This window comes from Gymnoscopelus microlampas (assembly GCF_963454915.1).
Source record: "Gymnoscopelus microlampas genome assembly, chromosome: 15".
Classification (NCBI taxonomy): Eukaryota; Metazoa; Chordata; class Actinopteri; order Myctophiformes; family Myctophidae; genus Gymnoscopelus; species Gymnoscopelus microlampas.
Window position 1 is genome coordinate 48,004,589 of NC_139952.1, and position 11,477 is coordinate 48,016,065.

Genomic DNA, 11,477 nt, shown 5'->3' on the forward strand with positions numbered 1-11,477 from the left:
ATACACCCTCGCCCAGGTGACCCAGTCAGGGTTGATCAAGCCCCGACTTACGTCCCAGTAGCTACCCACGGTCAGTCCTATAGGGAAAGACAGGGCCACTCAGTCCGCTTCTCCGGAAGTACTCTGCCGGGACTCGGGGAGGCTCTGGCGCGTGGAGGGACTAGGCTCTGTGTGTTGTCTCCTGGCCGGGCTCCTCCTTCGTCTCACCAGGTCCAGGACCTGAGCGCTGTACCAGATCAGGTGCACCGCCCCGATCCAAACATTTCCTTCTGGCGTGATGGTTCCTTGGGCCGATACCACTAGATTGGGCCGTCTAATGGTAATAGTAAGATAAGAACCATTTACTGAATGTCAGTCTCCAGGTTTTCTTCAGAATATGTATGACACTGATTTACTACCACACTATATGGCACATTATGTGTCCACTAGTACTAGTGGTTCTCACACCTTTTATTTGCAAGGTCCGCAGCCTAATACATATGATTTTGGGGGTCCTTGACATGGAAAAGTTGGATCACCACCGAGCAACAAACTGTAAGGATTTGGAAAACAGCAGATCTAGCTAGAGTGCCGCGCTATGAGCTTGGGGGGTCCAGGGGGTTCCCAGCTAAATTAGTTGATGTAGTGTCACTATCATTTTAACCACTTAGCTTTGGCTATTCCAAAGGAGCACTTTGGCAATAACTATAAGCTCATAGCGCAGCACCAAGTGCCGCACTATGAGCTTATAGATCTGCTATTTTTGAAAAATCTTGAAGATGTGTGCATATCTTTGAATATCAACACATTTTCAGATGGGGGTATGCGGCCAAATACATATCAATTTAGGGGTCCTTGGCATGAAAAAGGTTGAAAACCACTGGATTAAACTATTGAGAGAGGTTAGACTTGTAGGCTGCTTTACTTTGTGATAGATAAGTCATAACCCTAGAAAAGAAAACTAAAGCCAACTCACACTGCTTTACAAAACAAATAAAAGATGTTGGGGACACGTTCACTCTGTGTCAGAGCTGGGAATCACACTTTCAACTTCCCATTGTGTAGGCACTATAGGCAGGCTCTTGATCCATTGAGCCACTGTTTCATTTTATGTTAAAGGAAAACTTTGTTTTTTTTACAACCAAGGTTTATGTTTTAGATTGTAATTAAAGTAAATAAATGATAAGTGTTCAAATTTTAAAATGTACTGCTTTCTATAGTTTTAGCAATTTTCACTATCTTTTTTTACAGTGGGCGGGGGCATTCTGTCCGGTGGCTAAATATGTCTTTTTTTACACAATAACCCGGTGTTTTCTTTATTATTATTTACAGTAGCTCTTCTAGCCCCCAATAACTCACATCTGGCCATCAAAGACCACATGAGCTTTTTTATTGTGTAAAAAAGGCATATTTAGCCACCGGACAGAATGCCCCCGCCCACTGTAAAAAATATCGGGAAAATTGCTAAAACTATAGAAAGCAGTAAATTAAAAAAAAAATAACACTCATCTTTTATTTACTTTAATTACAAGCTAAAATATAAACCTTGGTTGTAAAAAAACAAAGTTGTCCTTTAAGCTTCATCAAAAGACACATGGATAATGACATAAAGCACGGCACTAGAGCTTGCAGATCTACAAGCTCATAGCACTCGGTGCCGTGCTATGAGCTTGTAGATCTGCTATTTTTGAATAGCCAAAGAAGTCTTAAAATGACACACAGATGCGTTCCCGGTCTTAATCAAAGCAGAATGAAGACTGTGATGAAGCAAGGCAGCAGGCAGCACAGTGTGTTGAAGCTCTGTCTACATGATCCAGAGGGTCGAGGGTTCAAATCCCTTTACTCTGAAGCTTTCCCCATGCAGGTCCAGTCCATTGTTTTTCATGAACATTCAAACATCTAAACGAGCAATAGCACAACAATTATACAAACACATTTTTTTACATTAACCACTTAAACCCTAGAATTCATTTTCTATGGGGAACATTAGCCAAAAATAGCAGATCTACAAGCTCTCAACGCCTCGCGCTGCGAGGCGTTGAGAGCTTGTAGATCTGCTATTTTTGGCAAAGAGGCTGGTGATCACTGGAAGACTCTGGGAGCATTTTATGGGAGGGGGGTCTCACATTTTAAATGAAGCACCATATGTTGAGGACAATGGGTTGTGATTTAAATATATATATATTATTATGTGTAAATCTTTTTGTTTGTGCATAATGACAAAAACATCTAAAAGTCACCTTTAGACAGAGACTACAAGGAGTGGAACAGTCCAAATGTCCCATAATGTCCTATTTTAACCTAGTGGTATGTCCCATCCACCCTGTGTCATTTAGCATTGATCTCTTTTCTCTCTGCTCGCTTTAACAGTCAGTTTAAATATAACTTTATCTGATTATTATCTGATTTATTACTCTTTATCTGAACTGAATTATGTGAAAAAAAACTCTGCTTTGTTTTGGGCTTATGCATATATATATATATACACACACACACACACACACACACACACACACACACACACACACACACACACACACACACACACACACACACACACACACACACACACACACACACACACACACACACACATACTTACATGCCAACTAACAAGCAGTGGCGTAAAGTAACTAAGTACATTTACTTACTGTGGTGACCAACATCGAAAGTCATCGACAGACATTCACCAAAGAGGGCTTGTCGCTTTAAGAGCGGGGGTTAAGGGACGTTATAGTGACTTCCGGTTCCGGGTGAAGTTTGTTGTTGTTATGGCTGACCGCAGTGAATGAATGAATGTAATGTTCTGCTCAAACTACCTCGACCTGCCTACGTCTCCTGTCTCATCCTCCATGTTGGTGACTGTGTGTAAACTAAAGGAACATGTTAAAACACATAGAGGATAAAACACGCTCATGAGAGGAATAACGCAGAATGTAACGAAATACTTCCATAGTGGGCGTGGCGGCGTTGGACGCTTCGACGACGGCACGATCAGCGATGATGCTGTTGGAGGAGGAGCCACCGCAGCCGTTCAGTACGTAACCATGGTTACCATGACGCTCCTCTGTCACAAGCGTCATGGAAACTAAAATTCCTGTTTTTTGATTATTTTACAATGACAAATATTGTACTTTTACTCCACTACCATTATTTGAAAACTAGTTACTAGTTACTTTTCAGATATAGCCTACATTATGTAATTATAAAACATACATTAACCACTTTATCCCTATTTTACACCTAGGCTGTTAAAATAAAAATAGATAAATAGGCTGTTAAATAGGCTGTTAAAAATAGATAGGCTGTTAAAATAAAATAGCAGATCTACAAGCTCACAACTCGTAGCGATGCGACGAGTTGTGAGCTTGTAGATCGGCTATTTTCAAATATTTTAGTACTTTTACTTTTGGTACTTTAAGTTTTATTCTGGACTTTTACTTGTAACAAAGAATAGAACCAATACATTATTGAATATTATTATAGATCTGTTCCCCAGACCTATAACCAATACATTATTGAATACTAGAAAGAAATTTCCTACGAAAATTTAAGTGTGCCTGCGTTGGCTGGGGGTTTTGTCGCCGTGGTACCGCGAAACGGTGTAAAAAGTAATGCGGTAAGTGGGCCGGTCGTCCCGCACGTTTTGATGTATACATTGGCGGGGTCGTGTCAACCGTGTGGGAGGAGTAGCATTTTTATCCCCTCGGGCGGCCAAAAAAGTAAAGATAAAAACAGCAAAATAATTTTTCAAAAATTAATAAAAAATAAACGGAAAGTCAAAAAAGGAAAATTAAAAAACTGAAAAATTGAAGGTAAAAATTAGAATCTAAAACAACATTTGAAAAAAATGTAATAATTTTGAAAAATATATAAACAATTACTTAAATGGGTTTGAGTGCTTGTTTCACCCACTTCTGAAGGTCTGACGCAGAAAGTGCCCATTATACTATTGTTTGCAGTCCCCCATTTAGGGGAGGTAGGCAAAGTTTCGGAGCATTTTGGGCACTTTTCAAAACCGGAAGTGAAATATCCACTTCCTGTTGTGACGGATGTGTTGGCAGACCCCAATTTAGGGGGGGTAGGCGAAGTTTCAGATCATTTTGGGCACTTTTCAAACCGGAACTGAAAAGGTCCAAGTCCGGGTTGGACCAACGAGTTGCATACCCTTCAAAAACTGTTTTGGTGTAAAAAAAAAAAAAATCGAAAAAAAAAACTTCGGAAAAAAAAATTAAGAAAAAAAAAAAAATGTCGAAAAAAAAAAAAATTCGAAAAAAAAAAAAAGTTCGTAAAAAAATAAAGTCCTTGACAAAGTTTGGGGGCGGTACCATGCTGCAAACAGAAGTTACGGTCATTTAAAGCTCAGCCAATAGGAAGGCAGAGGGGGCGGAGCTTCAACACACAAAGCTCATTGGTGGTTACAGCTGCCACATGGATTATAGCAGGAGCCCTAGAGTCTCTGGGTGGTTTCCCCCCCTCCCCGTAACCGTTAACATGGGAGTGAATGGGGGAGTGAGGATGATGATGGTTAACATGGGTGTGAATGGGGGATGATGATGAAGAGTAAGTCAAGTCAGAATGAGTCTGAATTTGGGACTGAAAGGGGGCGCGGCTACATGTTTTTGCTAATAACGTGGGCGTGGTAACGCGAAACGGCGAAAAAAGTAATGCGGTAAGTGGGACGGTCGTCCCGCACGTTTTGATATATACATTGCGACTAACGAGTAAACCGTGTGGGAGGAGAAGCGTTTTGCGCGGTACGTGCGGCCAAAAGGGGCGGAGTTTCGCTGTTTTTTGCTAATAACGTCGCCATGGTAACGCGTGACGGAAAATCGTTTCCGAGCACATCATTCCCGACCAAGCCGCACGTTTTGATGTATATATTGCGGCGTAAACCGTGCGGCTGTTACGGACGACCGAATTTTGCGGCGTGAAATATTAATAAATCCGGCGGATCTCAATAAGTGTGCCCATGCCATTAACATGGCAGGCACACTTAATTATTATAGATCTGTTACCCAGACCTATAACCAATACATTATTTAATATTATTATAGATTTGTTTCCCAGATCTATAATAAACGTTAAGATTTCAAATATAAAGTGCTGACCTCATGGCCACAGATGTTACATTTATGTACGGGCCCTCAGAAATACCTGTATGTTCCGTATTGTTCATTAAACATCATTTTAATCCGATTGGTGGCCATTTTCACATAGAGTTATCATTTATCGGAGTGCAATACACCTCCCAACCGTTAGGGTCGCGTAGTTGAAAGCATGGTGAAAATACGGAGAAAATGGCCACCGATTGGATTAAAATGCTTTTCATTGAACAATACGGAAGATATGGGTACTTTTGAGGACCCGTACATAATTGTAATATCCATGGCCATGAAGTAAACACTTTATATTTGAAATCTGAACGTTTATGTAGATATACAAGAGATAAATGGAGAAAGTGCAAACACCAGGTTGAAGTTCATCCATGACTGTCATGATATGACGGTCATGTTTCAGGGCTATTCCACTGGGCTGCATTGGTCCCGTTTATTTTATTAAAGTTAGACGTTCGTTTACGCTGGTATTTTATGTAGTTAAGATTAATAATGAACTCACCTTGATGTTGATCCAAATTTACAATTGTGATATGTTATTTCAGCTCATTTCACCTTGTTATTAAATGTTATTTCAGCTCATTTCACCTTGTTATTAAATGAGCTTGTAGATCTGCTATTTTTTGAAAAATCATGAACATTAGGGCAAATCTTTGAATATATATATATTTTTTAAAGTGAACAACTTTGCATCTGGGGGTCCCTAGAACATTTTTTTTAGATGGGGGACCGTGGCCACACATATCATTTTGGGGGTCCTTGACATGAAAAAGTTTTAGAACCACTGATATATATATGTTGTTTCAGCCCAGTAAACATTTTTGCTTTTAGAAATATATATTGATAGATTTGCTTACATTTTCACGATTAAACAAGAATGACCAAAGTCATAATAAAGCCGCATGCGGCAGGCTTTTTTGGGCCTAATCTTTTCATAGACCTGATTTCTTGTTTTTTGGATTGCTTGTTTCTCTCGCTTAGCGTCGCAGATTAACGCTGTAATGTTTTTTATATAAGTGGTGGCAACATTTTGTGACACCACACGGGTCTTCCCAACAATAGCTAAGATTTAAGTCAGTGTGAACATGGCCAAATAATAACTTAATAGCCAAACTAGGTCTAATGAAGCACGCCAGCATTTAGGCTAACCCTCCGGCCTGAAGCTCTCTTGTTGTGATTTGTGTTCGTCCATGCTGGCCCCTAATATGGTCTGCTTCCGGGTGGATCAACCTAACTAAAAATGAGGATCGTTCTGATTGGTTCCCTTCCCAACTAGTCCCTCAAAAAGAGTAATTCTGATTGGATCTCTTCTCCATTCGTCCCGCCCTAACATTTTCGTCTCGTCTAATTCGTGTCCATTACATTTTCGTCTCCCCATTGGCTTAAAAGGGGGGCTTAAAAGGGGGGAAGTGTGATGGACAGCCAGGACAGCCAATGACACTTAGGTGTCACAAAATGTCACTCGGGTGTCGACACTTTTCACTCGGGTGTCGGACTAAGACTAGCGCTGTTTATAGAGCCGCGCTAGCGCATGCGTCTAAAAAATAAATAGCAGATCTACAAGCTCATAGCGCAGCACAGAGTGCGGCGCTATGATCTTGTATATCTGCCATTTGTCATTAGCCAAATACATCTAAAATGACAGATAAGTTCCCGGTCTTAAAGGGTTAATCCAACATTAGTGTAAGATGTTGACACTGTTTTCTAAATCATTGGTTCTCAAAGTGGGGTCCGGGGACCCCCAGGGGTACTTGAGGGGGTTCCAGGGGATTCCCACACTAAATGATGGATAGTTAGGAACCAAATGGAACCTTATGTGTCTGTAACTCTGAGAGTGTACAAATGGAACCAAATGGACCCTAACAGGTCCATTTGGTTCCATTTGTACACTCTCAGAGTTAAATTAACATTGATTTTACAATATGAATTGGGGTCCCAGAGACATAAATGCCATTAAATGGGGGTCCGTAGCCTCTTGCATGTCAAACTGGGGGTCCTTGGCACGAAAAAGTTTGAGAACCAGAGATGCTCATAGGCCTGCGTCCTGCGTCTCTGACGCACCATATTGAAAAAGGACGCATTCATGGCACCGTCTTGCGTCCATGGGACGCACTACAATTTAGCGGAAATTACCGCGGATTTGAAGGCCATCCGTGGATTTCAAAGCCGTCCGCGGATTACAAGGCATAGTGCAGAAAACAAGAAAAATCTCGGTAAAACACCGCCGTATGGAGAAGTATTCTCTCTCTGTCTCAGGGCAGTGCGAGTGCTGCTAGAGGGAGAGAGTCAGAGTGCTGCGCAACTTACAGCTCAACTTCAAAGCAAGTTAACGATGGCTCGTTGACCCCAATTTGACCACTAGGCAATCAACACTGAACAGCACTAATTAATGGCAGCTGTGATTCTTGTGTCTTTCCGTGCAGCCAGATATCAAATAATTCCCTGTAGAGCAGGGGTCTTCAGTGTTTTCAGGCCAAGGACCCCCTAGTTGAGAGAGAGATGAAGCAGGGACCCCCTCTATATTGTATAAAATTGTGTTTCAGATAAACTTTTGCTGCTCTTTTTTCCCTTTACACACCTATAACTCCAAAAATAGCCGATCTACAAGCTCACAAGTGTGAGCTTGTAGATCTGCTATTTTTGGCTAAAGTTCTCCTCAGAAAAGGGATACTAGGATTCAAGTGGTTAATGTAAAAAAAAAAATCAAGTACTACAAGTACTAGTTGTCGGATTTGGAATTGTGTACTTTTCTTTCAGATACATTTACATGAATATAACCATATAAGATGAAACACGAGTTAAACGCTGTGCATTTTTGTGGGACCCATAAAATGTCCCTGGGACCCATCTAAAAGACCACCCTTGCATCCCAGGACCCATTACATTGAAAACCTAGCAACATCACTGGAGAACCACTGTTCTAAATGACCACAAACCAAGTATTACAGTACCAGCTGATGTATTGCAATAGGCCTTCTGATACTAAACATGAATATGTTTGTGTTGTAGGGCTGTTTTATTGTCTTACATTAAACTAAACATGAATATGTTTGTGTTGTAGGGCTGTTGTATTGTCTTACATTAAACTAAACATGAATACGTTTGTGTTGTAGGGCTGTTGTATTGGCTTACATTAAACTAAACATGAATATGTATGTGTTGTAGGGCTGTCGTATTGGCTTACATTAAACTAAACATGAATATGTATGTGTTGTAGGGCTGTTCTATTGTCTTACATTAAACCATGTGGTTTAACAAGATTTAGTGTCAAGGCACACATGTATAACCTGACTCTGCCAGATGGGGGCGGTATTGACTTTACAATACAGCTAGTCTTTGTTGTGTTTGTTTTTTAGGATATAGAATGTGTCTCTAGTGGGAAATGAGTGCTGATATAGATAATAATAATTCATAAATAGTTTTATATATTGCATAATGTGTGCTGCCTTGTCAAATACATGATACAAGCACACCTGGATTGTCTCACACTGTTTTGGGAACCATTGCATTAGACTGTGCAGGTTTCAAGGATGTTTTACTACCTTTAAATTCATGACAATCCCTGACACTTCATCTATTGTTTTAACACTACAGAAGATGTATGTATTGAATTTTGTTTTATTGCAACAATTATTTGCAGTGATATTGCAGCTCATTAATTTGGACCTTTTCTTTTCTTTTCTTTTCCCATTTTCAGGATCACCACTTTCCAGACGAGCAGAATTGGAGAAGGAAGACTCAGTCCATTACAGACAAGTAAATAGGTACAGTTTATGTACAGTGACTACAGCACCTCATCACTCTTAAGATAATGTCATCTTATTGGGCTAAAAGACGTAAAGTCAACACATTAGTGAGAGAGACAGAGCAGGATATCCTCATTGAATATCATTTAACTGCTGCTGCTAATGCAGTTACAAACCTTCACTGTTTAGTGAAGGTTTGAGTGCCTGCTAGATGCTTTACCAACTACATCAGACTTTCCAATAAACCGACCACTAATTATCAGTGATCAGAGTGAAAATATCAACTCCTAAACCTCAAAGGCTTCATCAGAGTTTCATTTTGAAAGTATAGATGGGGCTGACAACATTGAATCTGAAAATGACTGATAGTGATGAACATAATGAAGATTTACACATGATAAGTTTAAAATATTGGGCAACATCCTGAGCGTTCAAAGGTAGCCTCCCTGAATGACTGGAGACCGGTGGCCCTTACTCCAATTGTGAGTAAGTGCCTTGAGAGTCTGGTGAGGGACTATATCTGCTCTGTGCTGCCCGACACACTGGACCCATGGCAATTTGCATATCGTCGAAATTAATCAACAGACGATGCAGTTGCCCTGGCTCTCCATTCTGCACTCACCCACCTGGACAAGGGGAAGAACAGATACGTTCGGATGCTATTTGTGGATTATAGCTCGGCTTTTAACACCATCGTCCCCACCAGACTGGATACTAAACTCAAGGACCTGCACTCGTCCATGTGCAGTTGGATACTGGACTTCCTATCGGGCCGACGTCAGGTGGTGAGAATGGGCAACATTACATCGAACCCCTTAACCCTCAACACAGGAGCCCCCCAGGGCTGTGTGCTGAGCCCTCTCCTCTACTCTATGTATACCTTCGACTGCGCAGCCACACACAGCTCAGATGTCATCATCAAGTATGCAGATGACACGACTGTCATGGGCCTGATTGACAATGACGATGAGACGGCCTACAGAGCAGAGGTCGGAGCACTGACAATGTGGTGCCAGGAGAACAACCTTGCTCTCAACCTTGTCGATAAGACATAAGGCAGGAGAGAGAGCACGCACCCATCTGCATCAATGGTGTGGCAGTGGAACAGGTCGCGGAATTCAAGTTCCTCGGAATAAACATTTCGAGGGACCTCAAGTCAGTGTTGTGTTCTATTTTTTTTCGGAAGGTATACGCTACGATACGATGCGTGTGGTCGTGGGTATACGCTCTCGCGTTTTCAATGGATTAAATGGTTATTAGACTGTATACGCTTCTTCCCAAAATAATCTGAACTGTGTACGGCGTATACAGCATCTGACGGTAGAACACACCACTGCCTCAAGTGGACCACACATACCACGCAGGTGGTGAAAAAGGCCCAACAACGGCTGTACTGCCTCCGGCGTCTGAAAAAGTTCCGAGTGAGCCCCCGCATCCTCAGGGCGTTCTACACCAGCACCATTGAGAGCATCCTGATGAGCGGCACCACCGCTTGGTTCGGAAACTGTACCACAGCCGAACGCAAGGCTCTACAGAGAGTGGTGCGAACAGCGCAGCGCATCGTGGGCGGTGAGCTTCCCCCTCTCCAGGCCATACATGAAAAAAGATGTGTGGCTTTAAGGCCGGAAGCATCATCAAGGACACTTTCCACCCGAGCCACGGTCTGTTCAAGCCGCTGCGACACCCACGGCCAGGCAAGCGATGGAGGAGCATCGGTAGCAGCACCACTAGACTCTGGAACAGCTTTTATCCAGCAGTAATTAGGCTGCTGAATGAAAACTAAACTTGCAGACACTGTACACTGAGTTCACTGAACTGTGTGTTTATATAGATATGATCTATGATCTATATTTTAATTACAGACACATTTTTCCCTTAACTTATTACTTAGGCCTACATTAAGCCACTCTCTTAAATGCACTTTACTGTACTTCTACCTCTTCTATCTTTTAACTGCATTAATGGGCTTGTACAATTAAGAATTTCACCCATATTACCTGTAATGTGATGTGACAATAAAGTTTGATTCTGATTCTGATTCTACCGGTTAGGCCTGTCCCCGACTAAGGATTTGTTTAGTCGAATCTAATTGGTGACTAATTGCCGATAGTCGACTGGCAGTCGACTAATGCAATATATATATTTTTTTGCATAATTCGACTGAGATTGTCAGTGGAATCAGTCTGATTCGACTGCCAATCTCTCAGTCAAATCATGCAAAAATATGTTATGCAATAGAGGAACATTCTATTTGGGCTGTAGGGGTGCTTAGTGTCTGATATAACATATGCTATTGGTTTATCCCAATAAATCATGATGTATATCCTATTTTTGGCAAACTATTAGTTAATTAATATAACAAACTAGGCCAATCTCAGTCGAATAATTAAATAAATATTATTATTATTTCTTAATTTTTATTTTATAATTCGACTAAGAGATTGGCAGTCAACCCAGACACCCCTCGATTGATTAGTCGACTATTCGACTTATAGAGGTCAGGCCTACTACCGGTACACTTATTTTACAGTTTTTCTTTTCTATACATTTTGAGTAGCCAATTATGTTTTACCCCTTTTTCTCCCCATTTTAGTCGTTAAGCCAATTAATTCCTCTCCACACACATGTCTGTGTT

General features: G+C 41.2%; 1 protein-coding gene across 1 annotated transcript in view; it reads left to right on the plus strand.

Annotated features, from left to right (window-relative positions):
- LOC311062402 (uncharacterized protein) overlaps positions 1-11,477 on the plus strand; it is a 700,443-nt gene that overhangs the window by 353,802 nt on the left and 335,164 nt on the right. The window lies entirely within an intron of this gene.